Below are 7,124 nucleotides of genomic sequence, written 5' to 3'. Positions count from 1 at the left end.
GCACAGTGGTGCCATTCATTTTATTTGGCCCATTTATTGCAAGTACATTCTAAATTTGGCCTTAATTATTTTTCCTTTCACAAAAATATTTTGTGGGATCTTTTTGAACCCTGACTACTTCCTTCTTGTCCCTTAAAACAGAATCCAGGAGTGTTATTTTTGTTCTCTTCTAATTAAAATAATTGCTTGGTTCCTTTTAACTAGATTCATGCAGTTATTAGCCTAATACATGGATGGGTGCCATGGGGTGCTTGAGAGACAGAATGAAAAGTGATCGTGTAGCTTCACATGAAAAAGGTTCTGTGGTGACAAGGAGCATTTCCCCCTTTCAGCCGGCGTTTTATAAGGGCCTTTAGTAAACCTGGCCCCCCATCCCCTTACTAAAAGACGATTAAGCGAAAGAATAGTTCCATTTTCTTTATTAGGTATACAGCCAACCGGGTACAATTTGAAGAGGGGCACTTGATATTGCTGGGTATGGCACAAAGACCTGGGGTCTGGTTTTAATTTCTGCCCCTGCTTTGTCTTCCAGAATAACTGCATTTGAAGGGTAAAAGCCCCATGTCTCCTCGGCCAGTGGGTGTTTATCAGAGGACAGTGGAAAAGAGGGACAAAAATGCCTGGATATAACATTAAGAGTTGGCAGGACCCGACCTCTCAAAGGAAGTGTTAAAACAATGTTTTTGACATCGAGGCTTTTCTCAAAGTTGATGTAAGTCCTGGGGTTTGTCAAAGGCCCATGGGCTACATCTGACCTGTTGCCTCTCTTTGTAAGTTAAGATTTACGGGGCCATAGCCATACCCATTTGTGTATGTGCTGTCTACGGCTGCTTTTGGACCGAGATGTGGAGCAGTGGTGACAAAGACTCTATGGTCTACAAAACCTAAAAGGTTTACTATATGCTTCTTTGCAGAAAAAGTTTGCTGACTCTTGATGTGGTGTATCCAATTCACTGAGTATCTGCTAGATATCTACTCCGTGCTGAAAAATGTGTTTATAGGAATTTTAATTGTGGTCCTCTTTTGATGAGATGCTGAGGGCCTTTGGTGATGTGCTTTTGTCATGGGTGATCAGTATAGGTGTATAGGTAGCAGGAAGTGAGAAGGATTTGGCCCAAGAAGTCACGGTTTGAGAAAAGGTTCTGCCATGATTGTCTTGGTGGCAGGTCATGGATCATGGCTGGGCTCTTCCTTTGTCTGCTACCTGGAGGAGAAGGTGTTGATGGCTTGGAGTGCACCTTTATTAGTGACTTAAAGACCTACGGTCACCTTTAATAAAAGAAACATCTATGGTCAATAGGTGGACTTCTGCTGCCAAGCCCAAAGATGGGCCCCCTCTGCACCAGTTGGTTGCGAGGGTCAAGTAGAGAGAGTCCAAGTGTTTTCTAAGCCATGAGGTGCTGTATTTGTGGCATAGATATTATCCATAAAACATTGGATAAGTGGTATTTCTCTTTGGCATGTGAGCAAATGAGACTTAGCCTATCAAAGATTTAATAAGCCAGTAGAAGCACTGGAATCTGGGTCTCCTGGTTCTAATCAGTGTGCTTTCCAGGGCACCATATGCTTCTGTACGTCACGTTTCTTTCCACGGTTTCAGAAATACTCAGTTCTTTAGTTCCTTCTCCTCCCTCCCTCCCTCCCTTCCTTCACTATTCTACAATATTTATGAGTCTGCTATGAACTGGAGAAAGAGCTGAATTTTTCAGGGAGAGTGATGACTACTTAAAGGAGAGTTGGAAGACCCTTAGAATAATTTTGTTCTTGGACCCCTGTGGCTGGAGTCCAGAAGTATAGAGATTTCCTCATGGTTTCTCCTGAGCTGCCCAAGGAGCTGGCCCTTGTTTTTGATACGAAGAAAGAGGGTAGATGGGATGGGAAAGGGAGAGTAATCCTGTCACTCAACAAAATGTTGCTGGAGACATTGTTTTGGATAGTGTGTGTGTGTGTGTGTGTGTGTGTGTGTGTGTGAATGTGTGTATGTGTATGTATGCATGTGTGAACGTGTGTATGTATGTGTGTGTATTTGTGTGTATGTGTGTGTCTGTGTATTGTGTATGTGTGTATTTGTGTGCAGGTGTGTGTATGTGTGTATATATGAGTGTATGTGTGTGTTTGTGTGTATATATGTGTATATGTGTGTGTGAATGTATGTGTGTGTATGTGTGTATATATATGTGTGTGTGTTTGTATATGTGTGTGTATATATGTGTGTGTGTTTATGTGTGTATGTGTGTTTATGTGTGTGTGTGAATGTGTGTATGTGTATATGTGTGTATGTGTATGTATGTGTGTGTGAACGTGTGTATGTGTGTGTATGTGTGTGTATGTATGTGTGTGTCTGTGTCTGTGTGTGTGTATGTGTATTGTGTATTTGTGTACGTACGTATATATGTGTATATATATACACATATATATTGTGTATGTGTGTATGTGTATGTATATATGTGTATGTGTGTAGGTGTGTGTGTATGTGTGTGTATATGTGTGTGTATGTGTGTATTTGTGTGCGGGTGTGTGTATGTGTGTGTATGTGTGTATATATGAGTGTGTGTGTTTGTATATGTGTGTGTATATATGTGTGTGTGTGGTTGTGTGTATGTGTGTTTATGTGTGTGTATATGTGTGTGTGTGTGTGTAACAAGATAGGAAAGCGAAAGAGAGATGGTGAAATGATGATAGCAGATTATACCAGCAACCAAAAGATGGAGATAGTCTAGGTTTAGAAGATTTGAAAGTTAGAATTTTTTGCCTAAAGTCCAAGAGAATCCCTATCAGAGACATTTTCAAATATGAATTGTCCAATTAGGTGACATATATGAAACATGCCAGTATGTTGACCATACCGTCCAATACAGTCTTAATCAGATTGTATTCCTTCAATGATGTGTCTTGTAATTTTTGAAATGATGATTATCAAATGTGCCTGGAGGAAGCAGCTTTAACCAAAATATTGAATTTTTTGTGTCCTGGTAGGTGAAGTGAAGTTCTTGAAAGTTCTGTTTTTGATACTTGTCCTTTTAACAGGGACGTTTGCCAGTATTCCCCTTATAGTCAAAGAGTCAATGTCGTTGGCTACTTAACGCTCTTGAACCTAAGAGTCATATGATTCCTGAAACAAAGGTACCAATGAAGTTGCCTCATCAAAACAAAACAAAACAAAATAAAACCTTCCAGAATCTTCCATTGTACGGTTGTCACCGCAAAGACCTCTGGGAAGTACAGTAGAAAATTATGCCTTTTCCTCCTTTTTCTCCCACACCAGTGAGTCACAACCCTGCTGACTGAATTTGGAGATGGGTGTATATGACCCTGCAATTCATCCTTGAAGCTGTGCTACTTCTCTGATATTCCCTGGACCCAGGGCGCTCTTGTTTTCAGAAATGCAATTTGTTTCAGCACAAAAGGCATATGCATTGCAGGACTTAACACTGATACAGATAGCACTTTTCCTCTCTAAGAAATTTGTAAGCATTAACCAATTTATTTAACTTTCCTGCCGTGAAGTGAATTTTCTTCCGTTTGCTGTGGGAAAACCCTTCTTTTTCTAATTCTAATCTTTTAGCAAGTATTCTACTGAGAAATTGTCCCCACGCTGGAAATGTTCTGTAGAGCGGGAAATAAATCTCTCAACACAGTGTAAAATTCTACTGAAATAGATGACCTCCATCTCCTCAGTGTCTAAGCCTCTTTTTAAGCGATTTAGCAATGCTCTGGAAAAAAGTAAAATCTCATTGAAAACTGTGGGAACTATTATTGTATTACTACTACTGTCACTACCATTACTGTGTGCAAAGTTCTTAATGATTTATGTGTATTATTTTGTGCTCCCCAGAAAGGAGAGCTTGTGGAAAAGCTCATGTGCTGTCTCTTCAGTGGAGAGTTCAATCCAGGAATAAGATGTGGTTAAGGATCTTGAGATGGAGGGTTACCTTGGATTATCTGGGTAGGTCCTAAGTCCAGTTGTAACTGTCTTTATGATAAGGAGGCAGAGACAGAGGCAGATTTGACACACAGAGGAGGAGAAGGCAGTGTGACCACGAGGCAGAGGCTGGAGTGATGCGGCCACAGGCCAAGGAACGTGGGCATCACCAGGAGCTGCAGGAGGTGAGAAAGGGACCCCCCCCACCTCCAGCCTCTGGAGGGGGCACAGCCCCTGCTGACAGCTCCGTGTGGGCCGGCCACACTGATTGCAGACCGCTGGCCTCCAGAACTGTGAGAGAACACATTCCTGTTGTTTAAGCCACCAAATTTGTGGTAATTTGTTACAGCAGCTGCAGGGCGATAGTGCAGGGACCATCCTCCCAAACCATGAACTATTAGGTCTCAGGAGAAACTGACCCAGTGGATGAAGGGGAGGAAGAAACGGGAGAGAATGTATCTGCCAGTTCCAACCTCTGATTGTTCAACGGCTTTCCTCAGGGGACATTAATACCCCTTTATTTCCCCCCTTACCTCCGGGTCAAGCATGGTTGGAGACTGAGTTTTGCTGGAGGGTCTCAGGTTTCAGGGTCACCGGGGAGCCCCAGGGTGGGAGGGCAGAGGCCAGTAATGGGGAGACAAGAAGAGCCTTCATTGGTTGCAGCCTCTGAAGTCTGTTGCTTGGAAGGTGAACTTTCAGGTAGGGGCAGCCCAGAGCAGGGTGTCCAAGTCACCAAGGCATAGCGGGGGTCTGAAGCTGTGATCTCCTGGTCCTCGTCACAGCCCCGTAAGCCAGGTGTGACGGGCCTCCTCCGACGAAGCCCGTTCCCCAAGCTTGAACACCTTCAGCTTATGGAGCTCACTGTCACTCAGGGCTGTGCATCTCACCTTCAAATGCAGTAACTGAAATCTCCTCCTTCAGTTGAGTCAAAACCTGCCTTCATGTAGATGCCACGATTGGTTCTAGTTTTACTTCCTGATGCACGTAAAGTAGGGCGCACTCTTATACACAAAAGTTCTCACCAAATATCTGAAGACAGTTTTTCTCCGTTTTCTTTTACCAGGCAAAGCACTGCCCGTTTCTTCAACTCTGGAGCTGTGGAGGAGTATTTTTTTGGGACTGGAGGCCACACCCATCCCTTCTCTGGGCGTGTCATCTCCCTCTGTCTCATGGGGAAACTCACACCATGCACTGGAGCTTCAGGTACAGTCTGCTCAAGCACACGGCTGTCTTGTCTCCTTGGTTCTCACATCACTGAGTAGCTAGAGATTGTTTCTATTTTAGGTTTTGACAAACACATCATTTTTAGTTGTACTAGACATAGCATTGATGAAAATGCCCTTTTGGTAGCCTTGAGTACAGATGAGTATACGGAAGCATATGTTAGTACCAAAGGAGCCCTAAGAGCCCCAAAGCATTAACCAATATGCTAGGGGTGCTACTGTGTGAGATCTGTAGAGGTGAAATGCCACCCCACATCACGACATGAAAATACCCCCAGTTTTATACAGAACTGAGGCCCGTCGGTGAGGCCTAAAGGTCAGCGCCAGTCAGCCACGCCAGCCTGGGGAGCATTCTCAGCCACCCTCCTCCCACCAACCTTCCTCCTCTAAACAACCAACCAGCCAAACCCACTTCGGGAGCATCTTCTGGCCTGGAGGTGGGCATGTTCCGTCTTCTCGTCTCTTAGCAGGAAGCACTGATTTGGCTTCTGTTCCTGGTCCAATCCAAGTCCCAGCATCGTTGGCGAGAGGAAGAGCCGTTGCCGTGGACTAAAAGGCCAGTGTGCACGGGTATCCCCTCCACCACCTCTCACGGACGGAGCGGCCCCGCAAGGCAGACGTCACAGCCTTCAGTTTGCAGGTAACGACATTAAGCTCCGTTCAAGGTAACTTTCCCAAGGTCAGAGAGGAGCACAGCCAAGGTGCAGACTCGGCTCGCCCACGCGGTGGCCAAAATGATTTGACGTGTAGAAGAGACGGGGCGCCCGGACCACGGCAGGCGGACCCCGCCCGGAGCTGACCCTTCCGAGCCCCCGCGGGAGCTGGGGGACCCGAAGGTGGCACTAGGGTTGCTCAACCTCTGTAGGTTTCCCCTCGGTGACTGGGTCGTCTCATGTCACATACGTGAGAAAACAAGGCCCAGCTGGCCCAGCTTCCGAGGTTCACAAACATGGGAGTTTCTGTAACCCGATAACTATTTACTAAGTGCTTTCTGGGCCTGCTGGGCCAAACTGGGGCAGGATGGGAGAAGAGAGGCCCTAGCACAGGTCCCATGTAGCTGGAATAAACCTTCCAAAGTGAAACTCCTAAGTGCATCATTTATAATTACACCCCGTTTCTTCTGCTCAGTTCTAACAGTTAACCTGTTGATAATGGTGAACATCACCTTCTTCCTCATGGGCGTCACATCACAGCAGATCCCCTCACAGCCCCCCCAGGAAAGGCTTCTCACGACAGCTGCTTTCACTCTTCTGCTCAGAAGGGATGCACTTCAGTGAGCTCCCCCCGCCCCCAGGCATTATGCCGAAATCATATTTCCAGGGGGCAGAGGTGAGTGCCGTGTACCTATCTGATTAAACTGCCCGTTGTTTTAAATCTATTTTCACAGAGACTTACGTCCTCCAGGACACAGGCAGTGACACAGCACATTAAAAATTATAACTGTATCAGTGGTTGCCTCTGCTGTGTTTATGTAGTGCGTGCACGCGTGTGTATGTGCGGGCACGTGCTAACCCAGTGGTCTCTTGTTATGAAGGATATGCATTCAATGATTATGAAACAATCGCAGCTTAAAAAAAAGGTTGCATACGTATTTGATTGACCAGTTAAAAAATGAGGGAATTCTGTGAAGCACCAAATACGTAAATTACATTAAAAGGAAAGAAGGATGCGCTCTTCACCCAGACTTTTCTGCGTGAATGGTGGACCCTCTACTGTCAGGGGCAGGGCAGCAGCAGGCTTCTCTTCCAGGCCATTTTCCTAATATTTCTGCTTTTCCTCAGGGCCTGGGGACCAGGACGGTGGGGATCTCAGCCCTTGCCCACTGCCCACGTTAGAACCTTCGTTAATCTGTGAGTTCTTTGCCCCCTCACCTTTACCCAAAGAATAATGCCTCCCCCAGAATTACACAAAAATCAATGGCAAAGTTAATTGAAATCTGGATCTCTTAATGTTTTTCTCTTTCTTAAGTGATTGCTTGG

The 7,124-nt window shown here is 45.3% G+C and overlaps 1 long non-coding RNA gene across 1 annotated transcript; it reads left to right on the top strand.

Annotated features, from left to right (window-relative positions):
* The first annotated feature begins 611 nt into the window (after nucleotides 1-611).
* On the top strand, nucleotides 612-5,779 carry LOC137777844 (uncharacterized). Its single transcript, XR_011076649.1, has 4 exons — nucleotides 612-712; nucleotides 3,836-3,946; nucleotides 4,986-5,125; nucleotides 5,613-5,779. It is a non-coding gene; the product is annotated as an uncharacterized lncRNA (long non-coding RNA).
* Nucleotides 5,780-7,124: the final 1,345 nt, after the last annotated feature.

The sequence above is a fragment of the Eschrichtius robustus genome, chromosome 15, assembly GCF_028021215.1.
Source record: "Eschrichtius robustus isolate mEscRob2 chromosome 15, mEscRob2.pri, whole genome shotgun sequence".
Classification (NCBI taxonomy): Eukaryota; Metazoa; Chordata; class Mammalia; order Artiodactyla; family Eschrichtiidae; genus Eschrichtius; species Eschrichtius robustus.
Note: the sequence above shows the minus strand (reverse complement) of the source record. Positions and strands in the feature narration are given on the sequence as shown.